The sequence below is a fragment of the Triticum aestivum genome, chromosome 3B (genome assembly GCF_018294505.1).
Source record: "Triticum aestivum cultivar Chinese Spring chromosome 3B, IWGSC CS RefSeq v2.1, whole genome shotgun sequence".
Classification (NCBI taxonomy): domain Eukaryota; kingdom Viridiplantae; phylum Streptophyta; class Magnoliopsida; order Poales; family Poaceae; genus Triticum; species Triticum aestivum.
This window is the reverse complement of record NC_057801.1, coordinates 793,726,987-793,744,562: the sequence shown is the minus strand read 5'-3', so window position 1 is coordinate 793,744,562 and position 17,576 is coordinate 793,726,987.

Below are 17,576 nucleotides of genomic sequence, written 5' to 3'. Positions count from 1 at the left end.
AGCAATCCTCCCACTCGGGGGCTTAGCTGCGACCCTGTAATCGCCTAAGTTAAAAAGATTTTCGAGTGGAGAGCAATCCTCCCACTCGGGGGCTTAGATGCGACCCCGTAATCGCCTAAGTTAAAAAAAAGTTCCGAGTGGAGAGCAATCCTCCCACTCGGGGGCTTAGTCGCGAATCCGATTCGCCTAAGTTAAAAACATCCCCGAGTGCAGAGCAGTCCTCCCACTCGGGGGCTTAGCTGCAACCCCGTAATCGCCTAAGTTAAAAACATTTCCGAGTGGAGAGCAATCCTCCCACTGGGGGGCATAGCTGCGACCCCGTAATCGCCTAAGTTAAAAAACATTTCCGAGTGGAGAGCTAATACGTCTCCAACGTATCTATAATTTTTTATTGTTCCATGCTATTATATTACCCCTTTTGGATGTTTATGGGCTTTATTCTACACATTTATATCATTTTTGGGACTAACCTACTAACCGGAGGCCCAACCCATATTGCTGTTTTTTTGCCTATTTTAGTATTTCAAAGAAAAGGAATATCAAACGGAGTCCAAACGGAATGAAACCTTCGGGAGCATTATTTTTGGAAAAAATCTGATCCAGAGAGCCTGGAGTGCAAGTCAAGAAAGCTCCAAGGGCCCCACGAGATAGGAGGGCACCCCCCCAGGGGCGTGCCCTCTTGTCTCGTGGGCCCCTCGGGCGTCCACCGACGTACTTCTTCCTCCTATATATGTCCACGGACCCCGAAAACATCCAGGAGCACCACGAAACATAATTTCCACCACCGTAACCTTCTGTATCCGGGAGATCCCATCTTGGAGCCTTCGCCGGCACTCTGCCTGAGGGGGAATCGACCATGGAGGGCTTCTACATCAACACCATAGCCTCTCCGATGAGTTGTGAGTAGTTTACCACAGACCTTCGGGTCCATAGTTATTGGCTAGATGGCTTCTTCTCTCTTTTTGGATCTCAATACAATGTTCTCCCCCTCTCTTGTGGAGATCTATTCGATGTAATCTCTTTTTGTGGTGTGTTTGTCGAGATCCGATGAATTGTGGGTTTATGATCAAGTTTATCTATGAATAATATTGGAATCTTCTCTGAATTCTTTTATGTATGATTGAGTTATCTTCACAAGTCTTTTCGAATTATCAATTTGGTTTGGCCTACTAGATTGATCTTTCTTGCCATGGGAGAAGTGTTTAGCTTTGGGTTCAATCTTGCGGTGATCTTACCTAGTGACAGAAAGGGTTACAAGACACGTATTGTATTGTTTCCATCGAGGATAACAAGATGGGGTTTATATCATATTGCATGAGTTTATCCCTCTACATCATGTCATCTTGCTTAATGCATTGCTCTGTTCTTATGAAATTAATACTCTAGATGCATGCTGGATAGCGGTCGATGTGTGGAGTAATAGTAATAGATGCAGGCAGGAGTCGGTCTACTTGTTATGGACGTGATGCCTATATACATGATCATGCCTAGAGAACGTCATAATTATTCGCTTTTCTATCAATTGCTCGACAGTAATTTGTTCACCCACCATAATACTTATGCTCTCGAGAGAAGCCTCTAGTGAAACCTATGGCCCCCGGGTCTATCTCTTATCATATTTGCTTTCAATCTACTTTTATTTGCATCTTTACTTTTCTGCATCTATATCACAAAATACCAAAAATATATTTATCTTATCATACTATCTCTATCAGATCTCACTTTCGTAAGTGACCGTGAAGGGATTGACAACCCCTTTATTGCGTTGGTTTCGAGTTCTTAGTTTGTCTGTGTAGGTGCGTGGGACTTTTGAGGAGCCTCCTACTGGATTGATACCTTGGTTCTCAAAACTGAGGGAAATACTTACGCTACACTTTGCTGCATCACCCTCTCCTCTTCGGGGAAAACCAACGCTAGATCAAGACGTAGCAAGAGCAATCCTCCCACTCGGAGGCTTAGCTGCGACCCCGCAATCGCCTAAGTCAAAAACATTCCGAGTGGAGAGCAGCCCTCCCACTCGGGGACTTTACTACTACAAATACAACATACGTTCCAGCCCTATCCATAGGGACGACGAGGCGTCGACTGAGCATTACCTCTGAGCTACGCCACAAATAAAATGTCCCATCTTGGCCCACAAGGACGGCAAGGGGTCGATCGAACACCGCGACCGAGCACCGCCACGAGTACAATGTACTTTCACTCGGCAGAAGGTGAGAAGATCAAGTCCTCTCGAGACCAAGGGACAATCAGAAACAGTTAGAGAAACCAAGCAAAAGTCACGATATTCAAAGAAATCCAAGTTCGAATAAACCTTGCAAAAGTTCAGAACCGCAGCGGGAAAGAGTACTCAAGCATCAAGCCCGAAAGAGTTTAACGATTACACGACCACTCGGCATTTCGAGGCAAATAAATGTGGGGCATAATGTTTTTCGGTCACTCGTCAGGAGAGGGACTGGCTGGATCACAGAAATTGTCGAGGTCAATGATGTCTGCAATGCGAGTGGCAGCCTCGAGGAAGGTGTCCATGATGGACTGTAAGGAGTGCTTCTTAGTGTTCGCAATCTTGAGGGCTGCCAGCTTGTCTTCTCTGGCGTCTTTGCAGTGCACTTGAACCAATGACAGGGCAACGCCAGCGCCACAGCGAGCAGATGATTTCTTCCATTCCTGCACTCGTCTAGGGATCTAATTCAGTCGAGTCATCAACGGCTCGAGATCTTGTGAAAGTTCCTCCTGAGGCCAGAGTTCGGCATCGACTCGAGTCATCGCTGCCTTCAGACGCGCCAGATAAGCAACAGCGTTGTCCATGCGCGATTCCAACTGCAGCAAGCTCATCGCTACATCATCTTTGACAGGACAATTGATGGGGTCGAGACCCGTCTCAACCCGCCCAGTTTCAGCCTCAAAGTCCTGGCAAAATTCTGCACAATTAGAGAAAATAGTGAGTTGACAGTATAACAAGACATTCCAATCGGCGGCAACCGGTCAGTCGAGCGACGATACCTTCAAGTTTCAGGACCAGTTTTGCAGCAGGTTATCCCAGATAGGACTCCAGCTCGCTCGTCTTGGCTCTGAGGCTTCCGACTTCGTTGGTCAGGTTCTCCTTGTCTTTCTTCAGTTGCTCAACCTCCCGATTGGCGTCAGAGATGGCAGTCTTCAACTTCGAGTTCTCCTCTTCCAACTTGCTGACTGAAGCCAGCTTCTTGTCTGCAAGCGATGTTTTGTCTCCCGCCTCCTTTTGAGTAGCAGCGAGGTCCAGATCCTTCTTCTCCAGATCTTCCTTCATTTTCTTTAAAGAAACAACACTCTTCAGACGAGCTTGAAGCTGACGGTTTTCACTACACACATCTGTTTGTGTGAAGTCACTCGGTTCAAAGAGACTGAAAGGAAAAATGCTAAAAGGCGCGAGCCACAAGGTGGACAAGTGTCGATTGGTTACCTCCCATGATGGTTGTTTCTTCTTGAGCAGTCTTGAGGTTCTTCTTCGCCAGTTCAAGATCAAGGATGAGGCTGATCTGCTATTTGTTCAGCTCGGAAAGTTGAGCCCCAAGATCACAAGACTTCTGCAGCGAGCAAGAGAGATATATCAGTCGACAGAAAGACAATTATAGTGAAAGTTACTCTAAGACTACTACCGAATCAAACATTCAACAGTAGTCTCGGGGACTACACCCAATGGGTGCACTTAGCGTGCCCCCACTGGTTCGGATCAACACTCAGCATGGTCTGCCCAGCTTGAGTCAAAAAGAGAGAGAGAGAGAGAGAAAGAGAGAGAGAGAGAGAGAGAGAGAGAGAGAGAGTAGATTCTCAGACCACAGTCGACTTCCAGCAGTCGACCGTGGTCTCGGGGACTACACCCGGTGGGTGCACTTAGCATGCCCCCACTGGTTCGGATCAACACTCGACTCAGTGACAGTCAAGTGGAGCGGATAACATATTGAACTCTATAGCAAGAACACCCCAGTGGGTGATCAGATGCAAAACACATACCCATGATAGTAGATGCACATATGGGCCGCAAAGTAACAGCGGCAGTTTTTCATGATTCAAAAGTTCAGTCGGGAGTTAACTGACCTTGACGTTGGTCTGCAGAGCGGTGCTAGCATTATAGGCCACCTGACTGGCCTCGTGCATCACCTTCACTTGTTCCATAACAAGATTCACTTGACGAAGAGCCTCCCTGGCAGCACTCGGTGCGTCGTCCGGAGTTTGGTACACAGCAAAGAGTGATGGCGCCAAGGCAATCAAAGCACCCACTGGGTCAGACGCATGGAGTTGCACTTGGGCAGTAGGAGTTGGAGCAGTCGACCCCGATGGGCGATCAGTCGTCAGCGGGTCGGCGAATGTGATGCTGGTCCGAGCCAGATCTCCAGACCGCTCGACCAGCGTCTCAAGCACCGGAGTCAATTGAGGGGCTTGAACCTCAAGCACTCTCCCACTCGAGCCCTTGCCTTTCCTCCTCCTCTCCCTCAAAGGCGCTTCTTCTTCTTCTTCGTCAGGAAGCATGACAATGTCTCTTGGTGCTGCAACGAAAAGAAAAAAACGTCAGAAATTTAGCCGACCGACAAACTCAATCGACAGAACAAGCTTTAATCAAACAGACTCACCAGCTCGGCAGGTGGCCGCGTCGTCGGTTTCCTCATCTCCTGGGGCCTTGTCAATGTACATGTTAGTCACAGTAGAGGTTGGGCTGGAAAGATACAAGATCCACTCGGTAACCAACAGAAATGCCAATCGGAAGAAATGAACGCAGAGAGATAAAATTCTCACCCAAAGGCAACTAGAACATCCATCTTGATCCTTGGTAGAGTCTTCCAAGCCTTCGGGGGAACGGCCTTGGGCTGCTTAGCCACCTTCTCAGTCGGCTCAGGAGTCGACGTCCGAGTCCGCTTCTGCGTCCTGGAACTGGAAGCCACGGCCTTGCCCCGCTCGCCTGCTGGATCGTGATGCTGTTTGGATCGGCGCTCCAAGCTTGGTGGCGAGTCGACCTCCTCGTCATCGTCAGCCTCGTCGCTCTCCTCCTCATCGTCGCCGTCTGAAGACTGATACTCGCCACTCTCGTCTGCGCTGTCCTACCTTTCCTGGTCCTGCTCCTGGGTCTGCTCTCCGTTGGGCATGGAATACATCTCAGCATAAACCTACAAAGCAAGAAGTCGAGTGAATTCCAGTCGGTACCAGAGACAGATATGAGATAGACAAGAAATCAGTCGGAGGCAGAAGTTCGAACCTTGTCGGGTGGATTGTTGTCATTAAAGGGAACGACCCTCCTGCCCCCCCTGGGGTTGTCCTTGTTGCCCATGATGCTCTTCAGCCATCCAGACACCATCTAGGCCGAGACTTCCTCCGGATGAACCTGAGGTATGTCATTGGCACCGGTGTACATCCACATCGGATGGTCCCGAGCCTGAAGCGGCTAGATACGCCGACTGAGAAACACCTCCAGTAGGTCCATCCCGGTTACGCCCTGATTGATCAGCTGGACCACCCTCTCGACCAACATGTCCGTCTCCATCCTCTTCGCAGCAGTCACTTTCAGCGAGGAAGGAGTTTGAACGCGATTGAAGGAGAAAGGGGGAAGTCCAGTCGACTGGCCCGGGGTGAGGACGTCCTGGCAGTAGAACCAGGTCGACTGCCAGCCCCTGATTGACTCGGGAAGGGTCATGGAAGGAAAGGAGCTCCTCTTCCTCTTCTGGATACCCAAACCACCGCACATTTGGATAACGTGTGTTTTCTCGTCATTCGAGTTAGCCTTTTTGATCGACTGGGAACAAACGGTGAAAATGAGTTTGAAGAGACCCCAGTGCGGTCGACAGCCAAGGAAATTTTCGCACATGGACACAAAGCCGCGAGATAGATGATGGTATTGGGCGAAAAATGGTGAAGTTGGGCTCCAAAGAAGTTCAAAAAACCCCGGAAAAAGGGGTGCGAAGGAAGCAAAAAACCATGGTCGACGTGGGTGGCGAGCAGGACACACTCACCCGGTCGCGGATGCGGCTCTGTCTCCCACTCCGACAACCTCGCAGCGCCATCGGCGACCAACCCGGGCTCGGCTAGCTCGTCAAGTCTTCTTGCCGGAGGGTGGATCGGGTCCAGTCGCCCTGGATCCATCCCGTCGGCAGCGCCGACCGTGATGACGACCCGCGTTGGGCCTTCTTTCCTTTTGCCGCCCCCGCCGCCCTCTTTGCGCGTTCCAGCGCCGCCGTCTTGTCCTTCACCATTGCGGCAGAGTGGTGGCGTTGGAGCGGAGGGGCTGCGCGTGGTGGAGAAGCAGAGGAGAAAGGGGGAGGTTGGGAACGCACAGTGCAACGCCTCGGCTCGCCGCCTTTTAAAGGCCCACTTCTGAGTGGCTGACGCGCGGGCCCGCGATCCTGTCAAATCTCTGCTACAGTCGTGCGCCGGATACGTGGCGAAAAAGGTGGCGCAGAGATCGAGGCATTCCTACCTATCTGTCCTGATTACCGCGGCACACTCCGTCCCGCGCGCTTCCCCGAAATTTTAAATCCCGCCGAATCCGGGATACGCAATAACCGATTGCGCCAGAGATCTCGCAACAAAAGACAACGTTCGACAGATGATGTTATTAATCCACTCGACAACTACTGAATCGACCGAGGCAACAACTGAATCGATTGAGGCGACTGGAACGAAGCTGCAGTTCCAACGCGAACCTTCCATTCAACGCAGGTACTCACGAAGCACAAAGGTTGAAGTGAAGTCCACTACAATCTTCTTTTTCACTCGGTCCTCAATCCATTCGGGGGCTAGTGATGAGGATATAGACCTAGGGTAGGGTCATAGGCCTAACCTAGGTGCCCTACCCAAGGTCACTACCCTAGAAGCAAAGAAGCTCAAGAGATAATAGGAAGTACCCAAGGACGACGGTGAAGCTGACAATGATGGTTCAACATGTTGTCATCTTCCTAGCTGTAGCACTGTCACGTGAGGCACAGTGAGTTATCAATTCAATTACTATAAAAATATAGTTCAATCATAAACACCACCAAAGAATCCCGAGAGAGTAAACCGAATGAAACAAAACTGCTGAACTGAGTAAACTACTTGATTGATTAAATTAGTCAAGACTTGCCAACCATATAACTGAGACAATTAGTTCATACAATAAACCATTTGCTCTTCCAAAAGTAATGTAGCAAAGTGAAGGAATCAATAACAGCGGGCATCACAATTTGATTGCAAGGCACTACACACAATGCTCTTATACAAATATATTAAAGTTCATTTACAATTTCTCCATATGCGCACATATAAAATAAATTGTGAAGGAGCTGTGCAGGAATCAACAACAGGCTACAGGGAGTACATATAGCCCATAGCCACATATATGCAAATCAAGCCTGCACCATCATAACCAGGATTAACCCAAAATCAAATGTCTCAAGCTTTTTGGCACCTCAAAATCGACAACATTAGAGATAGAGACGTTTCCAGTTGCACATGCAAAAACCAAAGAACTAAACACAAACCGCGTGCAGGGCAGACATACACATGGTTGAATATGTTTGTATTAGGAAACTTGGCAGCCAAGATGAGCACTAGCACAGGAAAATGCTCTCAATGCTCAACCGAGTTTCACTACAAATAAAACTGAAAAATGCCATTGATGAACCAACAGCAGGACAGTGCATACAACCTGCCTAGCTACGTTGTTGCAACATACAGTCTTGATTCAACTTCCTCTAACCTGCCTTCCTTGAGGAAGAACACAAAATCAGATCAACAGAATAACTACAAAAGTGACATGGCAATGATCCTAAGTCACCTCAAGATAGCTAGATCCCGTTGTTGGTTCGAGAGTAAATTAAGCCTACCAAATCGAAACAAATCCGGAATTGAGAGAGGGAGAGAGAAGGATAAGAAGAATAGGGTGCGGGGGAGGAGACCTTGATATGGTGCATGATGTGGTCCGAGGTCGATGGTCGCGTCCAGCTCGATGGCAGCGCGGAAAGCCCCAACCGTGCTCGTGGCAGATCTGGCCGCCGCCTAGGGAGAGGCCATGCGCCTCTTGATCCCCACCGCCGTGTGCCCCTCGCCTTCTTCTCCTCCTTGGCAGGGCCGAGATTGGCCGCGCCCAGGTTCTCCTTCTCGGCAGAGGCCGCCGACGTGCGGGGCCGCGCGGCGGCCACAGGCATGTGTGCGCCGGTATTGCAGCTGAGAGGGGGGCAGGGGCTTGCTCTTGGGCGTCGTGGTGCGTGCGTGAGGGGAGATGGATGGAGGGGAGGGGCCGCCGCCGGCAAGAGGGCGCGGCGGATAGCAGCGGCTAGGGTTTGGTGGGAGAGGATCGAGGAAGAGAGGAGAGTGGGCGCGTGGGGGAGGAGCGACGGCCCGGTGGCCGCGAGGACGACGGCGGGGATCCGGCGGGCCGAGCGAAGGAGGCGGCTGTGGCGCGGGGAGCAGATAGGGTTAGGGAATGGGAGGAGGCGGCATAGAGGAGGAGCTAGGCGCGGGGAAGGCGCGGGTGCGGGAGGGAGGAGGCGGCTAGGTCTCCAACACAGGAGCAGCCGGCTTTTATGCCACTTTACGCGAAATGATGAGAATGCCCTTTGGCGGGGCAGCGTAATTACGCATGGTGGCACGAGGCGACAGTAACTAAATTTTATCTAACGGCTCACGATGATCTGGTAAATATCCGACGGCCCACAGCGACCGAGCCCGAGATCCGACGACGGGAAACGCATCAGGAAAACGATCCGACGACCGAGAGTAGCTAATCGCTGAGGAGGCTCGGTGGAGCACTCCTCTCTTATTATTGGATTCGGTGGAAGAGACGCTGCTGTCCAAAAAAAAAAATCAGTGGAAGGAACGTCACGTACGGCGTCGGCTCGTGGAGGGAACCGGCAGAAAGAGCGCGACCACACGCGCCATTTTCCAAGCATGCCGCGGCCGGCCCGGCTGGCTGCCTGTTGCCTGCACCGTTCCACCAAGAGACAGACCCGACCACCGACTCGGTCCTCACTTCCCTGACGCGACGTGGGCGTGGGCAAGCTCAGCCACTTCTTGGACCTAGCCCGGCTGGACAGCCGCACGTCGAATGACCACACCATCGCCGGACAACGACGCGCGCACAATGTATACCTGCGTTTGCTATTCGTTGAAGTTTGCCGATCGCATCTCTGATAGCTTTGGTTTTTGCCTTTGCATACGCATAGATTTGCTATTATATAACTTGGCAATTTATCAGCATGTTTTTTGTATGTGTATGTTGGTGTGGGTTGTGCGCATCGTATCTAAGTATAACCGGTGTGTTTTTCCCTGAGAGTACGCCAATGGCATACAGTATTTTTATAGAAGAGAGCAAATATTTACAAGAAACCGACTAACCAATGCGAACATCAGTGGTCGGCACACCCACACCAAAAAACAAAAAACTAACTCCTCACGAATCTGTCTAGGCCACCCACACCAAACCCAACGCTCGACCAAACACGAATGTCCCCAAGTATCGCCATCGCGAGCTCTCCAGGGCCCACCACCTGCTCCGGCCGGTTGAATACATGAGCGTTTCTTTGCTTTCAGATGGCCCACAACGCTTCGATGACCAGCGAGTCGAATCCTCGCTTCTCTTTTCCGTGGAATCTTCTCCTAGTCCTGAGCCACCACTCCTCGAGTGTCTCCTACCCGTCCGGACTGCCAACATTTACCTGCAAAATGTCAAAACACGTGTGCCAAACTTCGCTCGCGTAGGGGCACTGCACCAGCATGTGCTCGGCATTATCTTCTTCTTGCAAGCAAATGTAGCAAGCCGAAGGCTCATCTTGAAGACCACGACGTGCTCTCCTGTCTGAGGTCCACAATCTGTGTTGCACCGCGAGCCAAGTAAAAATCTTGCACTTTAGCGGGGCCCAACTGTGCCAAATGGCTGCGGCCATGGGGAATCGGATCCCGCCCTGGCAAAGTTGCGCATACGTGGATCTCGCGGTATAAGCTCCTAAGGGGTCGTGTGGACAACTGAATTCGTCCTCGCTTTGCAAGTCTCTCTGCACCATAGCAATCACGTGCCTCAGGTGCACCATCTGAAGTAAACCCATGAGGCCTTGTTCGGTTAATCCCCACCACAAGGGAACTGGAGAGGATTGGAGGGGTTTAATGTGGATTTTGACTTGCTGGGGTTTTAATCCCTGCCAATCTGCTCCAAACCTCTTGAAACCCTGTGGAACCGAACAAGGCCTGAAGGAGAATAGGGAATGGGTGTCGCTGGTCCATCTCCGGTGTTTGTTGATTGTGGTTATCCTATTGATGCTTTAGTTTGAGCCAATGAAATCCACATTTTGTTGAAAGACTATATACCTGAGTACTAACCTTACTTGCTAGCATTGAGTATGGCATAGTAATCAGTATTTGCTAATTGTGCTTGAAACTGCAACTTGGATGATCGGATTAGTCGACTTTGCCGTGCGCCCGAGGCCGAGATGTAGGCACCGTGGCGAGCGGGAAGGAGGCGTGGGGACGCCGGCCAGGCCAAGCCAGGAGTGACACAGAGCCGGACACAACACGTCAGGGGCGTCACTGATGGAGGGGAGTCAAACGTTGATGGTTTCGAGTGCACAAGAGCAGTGGCGGAGCTTGCAGCAAATTCCTGGGCGGGCTGGGTAGGCTAAATTGCAAGAAATTGGTTTTTCCCCGGCCCATGGGCCGGCTATAATAGGAGGAGGTGGTGCAAAGCTGGGCGGGCCATGGCCCATGTAGCCTTGCTGAAGCTCCGCCACTGCACAAGAGGATGGGGGTTACGGGGAGGTCGCCGATGATTAGATTGTTCAGGGTTCAAAGGGAGGTCCTACATGGCGGAATGCACATGCACATCCCGGTAGGGTCCGCGGGCCCTCACATTCTTCTCATATCTGAGATGGATACGAGGGTTCGCGGGCAGCCCGAACGTATAGAAATGATATGAAGGTCCGGATGGATCGGGTTTTTTTTTCTCCTGTCCGGTCATCGACCGGGCGTGTCCGCAGAAGTATATGAGGGGTGGTCTGAGATGTTCAGCTATAAATGCTCTAACTGCAGGAGTTACCACTGTCACGTATCGAATCCTCTTGTCTGTGCCCAACTTTGGCCAAATAAAATCGGCGAATACGACAACAGTGTTTTTCTTCGAAGTTGTGCTGCTACTCGGTGGAGAGTAAACATAGGCACGCACATGGCCGGGTGGGTGGGTCCAGCTTGACCTTGACCCTCAGTCCACCGAACGCGGAACGACTTGACTCCGCTATTGTTACTGTATTACTATGTCCGCTCATCGCGCTCTGTGCAAGCTCCAACCGAAAACAGAGCTGCACGTCTTGCCGGATAAATGTACTTCCTCCGTTCGAAATTATTTGTCATAAAAATGGATGTATCTACAACTAAAATACATCTAGATATATTCATGTTTTGAACGAGTAATTCCGAGCGGAAAAAGTACCCCGAACTCTCAATCCCGGAAATTGGCACTCTGAACTCTCTAATCCCGGTCCATTTTAAACCTTGACAGGACTTCGCCGGTATTTCTTAAATTGGGCCGGCCTAGTAGCACACTCGCTCACGCGCGCGCACTAATTTGTTTTTTCATAAATTTTTTCTTTTATGGTTTTCTTTTCTTTTTTCATTTTTACACATGTCTAATTTTTCTCAATACACAGTGTACATTTTAGCACACGCATCTATACCTATACTAATTAGCGACTTCCTAAAAATTCCCACGTTAATTAGAAATTAGGAGTTGTTAATTTGGTGGGGCCACGTTCCTTGGCAAAATAAATAAATTAAGTCCACGTTCTCTTTTCTCGGTTATGAAAATAGAAGGAGAAAACGACTCAGTCGGTGGACTCTTCCTAAAAAAACCTCAACTCCAGGGTCTCTTTTCTCGGTTAGAGTAATAGAAGGAAAAAAAATAAGGCAACTACCATATCTGAATCGATCTATACCTCAACTCCAGGATCTCTTTTCTCGGTTAGAGTAATAGAAGGAAAAAAATAAAGAAACTTCCATATCTGAATCGATCTATACGTAATACATCCATGGCATCTTGCTTTTCCACCAAGAAAAAATCCCAGTTTCTTAGCAAGTATCCTCCCGATCCCCTGTAAATTATAGTGTTCATTACTATTCGTTCTGTTGATCGCCTCCCTCCCCTCGCTTCTCTCTCTTCTCATGTACGACAGCTCATGTCCATGTTCACCAATTCATCTTGGATCAGACCATAAGCATCTTGGATAAGTATTATTGTACGACCGGCAGACGTCGAGCAGTATTATTGTACGACAGCTGATGTCTATGTTGACCAATTCATCTTGGAGCAGATCATGAGCATGAACTCCAAGCCAGGTAAGCCTTCATCGTCATCCACGTGCGCTGCAGTTCATGAATTTTTTTCCTGCCCTTCCCACCGAACGAGACGTGTTGCCTACGAGAGTGACTACGTTTGTGTTGTTCTTGATCTGTTATTTTTAGATTCGTTTCTTTGAGAATATCTAATCTACATAACCTATTTGAGGTTTCTGGCAGGGATCCTAGGTTATCTCTGCTGATTGTATGATTGTGTCCTTGCAACTTATATTGCTTTCTCGATCTGGTGTAGTCCAGATCGTTCTCATGACCAAACCTACCTCTGAACTGGGTACCTCAAATTGATTACTCTGATGCTGGTGCAATCTATGGATGTGCCTCGGTGCAGAACCTTTTAACCATCCAGGAAATTGATTGCAGCGTTTGACAGCGGTATGTAACATACTTGCTTTCTTCATGCCCGCAGGTCGTTGTGAACTTAAGTTGCATTCACGCTGTAGTTTCTCTGAGAAAAAAGCTACGATCAAATTGACCCTCTCGCTAATATTTTTCCATCTCATATCCATGTTGTCCTGAACTTCAGATTTCTATCCACTCAGCAACAGCAATCAATCGAAAAAAGGGTCACAGACTCATGGTCCAGTCTAGCATCTCCCCAAACCCTTTCTTCTCCTGCCTTTAATCACATCAAATTTCAATTTCTGACTATATATTGTGATAGCCTGATATGCAGCTTCCTAGCAGCCCAGCATATATTTCATTGGACAAATCAGCGATGTTGATGTAGCAGAGCAGGAGGCGGTTGTAGTCAGGTAGTCTGCCGAGTGAAGGGACTGCAGCGGGCTGATGGCCCCATGATTCCTGCTCTCAATTGTTCACAGAAGGCAGAAGCATACAACCATACAATCGGCTTGATCTATTATGTTGTCAAGGAAAAAAAATCGGATTTGTAGATGTGTACTCATAAGCTTGATGCTCTTAACTCGATTCTGTGATGTTGTAGGTAGAGGTTGCAAGTTGACATGATCTGCATCGCTTCCAGACACCACTCACCACATAATCTATATAGTAGGCCCTCCGCAACCATTTCATTTGATGCTTTCCCATGTTACCCTATGTTAGCCAGATGAATTAGTTTATTTTACATGGCAAACCCAATTAGTTGATGCCGTTTGGATAGTTTCTTATATTGCAGGTTTGAAGTATATGCGTGTAGTTCTCTTGAGTACATGCTAAATCTCTGATTAACTGCATGGTATCTATAATCATCTTGCCATGACACGCCGGTTTATGATGCTTAAGATCAGTTTGAATATTTTTGCATGTGTTTAACTGCTAGACTGTACACTTTGTGTTTTTGGATCAGGTAGTCCGATTCTAAAAGTATTAGCCAAACATTCATGTAGCTGCACATGCGTACTTTGTTTTTGCAAACATTCATGTCTAAAGGTACGTACACTCCAGTTTTTTCTATGTCACACAAATAAGGTTCTGTCAGATATGGTATTGCCCTAACTGTATTCTACTATATACCAAGTACGGCATTGAACATAATGATTTTTTGCTGCTAACTATGGTCGCAAACTGTTTTGTGTAATATTTTTGTAACTATGTCAGTGCATATTGTTTTCTTTAATATTTTGTAGCTCCAGCAAAACTACTTTGTGTAAGTTTTTTTTCAAGGATTTAAAGTTCAGTGCTCCAGCTTGCTCTTTATAGTGCTCAGAAAATTTTATCACAGGAGTACCTTCTTCTTTTCCGTTAGTTCTTCCAAAGGGGGTCCCTATAGAGGAGAATCTGAAGATGACATTTTCTGAAATCTTAGAAAATCCCCAACTGCGCCTACTATACATCTCAACATTCTATCAAGCCCATCAAAATGATTTGTACTTTTGCTTATGCTACCACAAGCCCGTGCATGTTCGCGGGTTGATGACTAGGAAGAGGTTGAGGACTAAAAGGGTCCATGCTATTCAAGGATTTATTTCCATCTGATCGAAAAGACGGAGCATAGATGATCCATACTCCAGAGCCAACAAAACCAAACCGGTCCTCCATAATGATGTAGAGCGGCACACATATGTGTTGAGGCAGACACAAAGTAGTTGGAGGAAACATATTACATGGCAAGACATGTAAGGCCATAAGAGTTAAGGAATTCAGAGTTGCTAATGAGGTTATTGATGGTAAAAAGCAATCAATCACTTGATTATGTTAATAAAGAACTAGAAGAAATTTAAAGGCCACTTTGATCTTTTGTAACAACGCAAGACCATCATTGCCAAAATAATTAGTCGCACATCCCATAAGAGAGAACAATATAAGTGGGCGGGATTTTGCTCTTGCTTTGATACATAGAAGGTAGCGGTTTGTTTTTATATCATCAAACATGATTGTGCGAGAACCTAGATGCACTAAGGAATTAGAGTTAAGAATTCTCATATTATGAAATTTAAATGCGTTTGCATCATTACATCCAAGATTATTGATGTATTTTACTACACAATATTAATGTCTTTTTCTTGGTGGTAACCATGTGTTATTCTTCTGGAAGTTGTCTCCACAACGATGCCCTATAGCCGCCATAAATGAAGGATTGTCGGATTTTGCACTTTCATCAGTTGTGCACGGTGGAAGTATTCCCTCCGTTAAAAGTTGCAATTGCACATACGACTTCTAATCAAATAAATATCTGCGAAAATAATTTGCATGGTTTCATATGCAATAATTTTGAAGGATCCATGCATAATACTCGCTCCATAAACTAATAAAAGAGTGTTTAGATTACTAATTTAGCAATCTAAATGTTCTTATATTAGTTTCCAGAGGGAGTACTTAATTACGTATCTTTTCAGCGAACTAATGAGTGGCACATTTAAAGCATTGGAGGCTGTGTGATATGAGTATATGACCATATGAAGTTTTTTGACAAGGTCTTATGATTTAAGAATTTTTATATATCATTTCTTATTAAATATGCTTCCAATCATGTAGTATTTTCAAATGTATATTTTTTTCTGTTCACTTCATGTGAGGACGACCTTCTTTGTCTGTGAGGCATGATGACATTTAAATATAAAATTACAAGGCATGACAAACTAGCACGTGCATTCGCACGGGCTGTCGACTAGTTAAGTATAGTGACTCAGAACACGCGTCCACATACCGTACGTGTATGTGTTTAAAAATCGACGCGGACTTGTCCAAGCTTAATTAGTTGTTGTGCTTCACGAGCACTGGTAGAAAAAGAGGCTTCCGTCCAGCCCCATTAGTCGCGAAACTGTAGGAACCGCGACTAATGAAGTCTTTAGTCGCGGTTCGGCAGACGAACCGCGACCAAAGGCCTGGGCCCAGGGCGCTCGGTGGCCAGCTGGTGCACGTGAGGGGCTTTAGTCGCGGTTGGCCAGGCCAACCGCGACTAAAGGTGCGCAAAGGCCTTTAGTCGCGGTTGGCCAGGCCAACCGCGACTAAAGCTCCTCCCCTATATATACCAGTTCAGCACGCTCACTTAGCCATTTGGTGCCACTTCTCTTCACAAGCTTCACAAGGGGGTGTAGCTAGGTTTGCTTTTGGTTCCTCTTATGCACACAAGGTGTTTGATGAAATGCCCTAAGAGGGTGAAACAAACATGATATGAAGTGTTGGAGCCACACTTGAGGTTCCTCATTTATTTTTTCCTCCTCGATCGCGGTTAGCAACTTGAACCTTTCATGCATGTGTGTCATTGATAAAATATGCATGTGTGCAGTTCATTGTTTAATTTATATTATTTGTAGCTAGTTAGTTTAACAAATGCATGATGGTTAATTATATATTTTATATTATAATAATGCAGATGAATCGGCAATGGATGTACGGTAACCGACTCTCCGGCGAGTTCACTACGGGTTTGAAAGATTTCCTCGTAGTGGCTAATGCGAACAAGCAGGGGGGTTTTGTTATCTGTCCATGTGTTATCTGTAAGAATCAGAAGGGTTACTCTTCCTCAAGAGATGTTCACATGCATCTGCTTCGGCACGGTTTCATGCCAAGCTATAATTGTTGGACCAAGCATGGAGAAAGAGGGGTTATAATGGAAGAAGTTGAAGAAGGGGATGATTTCATCGATGAAAGCTATCTTGCTCATTTCGGTGATACTTTCATGGAGGATGCTGAAGGTGAAGGGGAAGGTGAAGAAGAGGCACGTGATGATCCCGTTGATGATCTTGGTCGGACCATTGCTGATGCACGGAGACGCTGCGAAACTGAAAAGGAGAGGGAGAATTTGGATCGCATGTTAGAGGATCACAGAAAGGCGCTGTACCCCGGATGCGATGATGGTCTGAAAAAGCTGGGCTGCACACTGGATTTGCTGAAATGGAAGGCAGAGGCAGGTGTAGCTGACTCGGCATTTGAAAACTTGCTGAAAATGTTGAAGAATATGTTTCCAAAGGATAACGAGTTGCCCGCCAGTACGTACGAAGCAAAGAAGGTTGTCTGCCCTCTAGGTTTAGAGGTTCTGAAGATACATGCATGCATCAACGACTGCATCCTCTACCGCGGTGAATACGAGAATTTGAATGAATGCCCCGTATGCACTGCATTGCGTTATAAGATCAGAGGCGATGACCCTGGTGACGATGTTGAGGGCCAGAAACCCAGGAAGAGGGTTCCCGCCAAGGTGATGTGGTATGCTCCTATAATACCACGGTTGAAACGTCTGTTCAGGAACAAAGAGCATGCCAAGTTGTTGCGATGGCACAAAGAGGACCGTAAGTCGGACGGGGAGTTGAGACACATCGCAGATGGAACGCAATGGAGAAAGATCGATAGATGGTTCAAAGATTTTGCAGCTGACGCAAGGAACATAAGATTTGCTCTAAGTACGGATGGCATGAATCCTTTTGGCGAGCAGAGCTCCAGCCATAGCACCTGGCCCGTGACTCTATGCATCTACAACCTTCCTCCTTGGTTGTGCATGAAGCGGAAGTTCATTATGATGCCAGTGCTCATCCAAGGTCCGAAGCAACCCGGCAACGACATCGATGTGTACCTAAGGCCATTAGTTGATGAACTTTTACAGCTGTGGGGTGGTGTCTGTGTGTGGGATGAGCACAAACAAGAGGAATTTGACCTACGAGCGTTGCTTTTCGTAACCATCAACGATTGGCCTGCTCTTAGTAACCTTTCGGGACTGTCAAATAAGGGATACAATGCATGCACGCACTGCTTACATGAGACTGAAAGTGTACATTTGCCAAATTGTAAGAAGAACGTGTACCTTGGGCATCGTCGATTTCTTCCGAAAATTCATC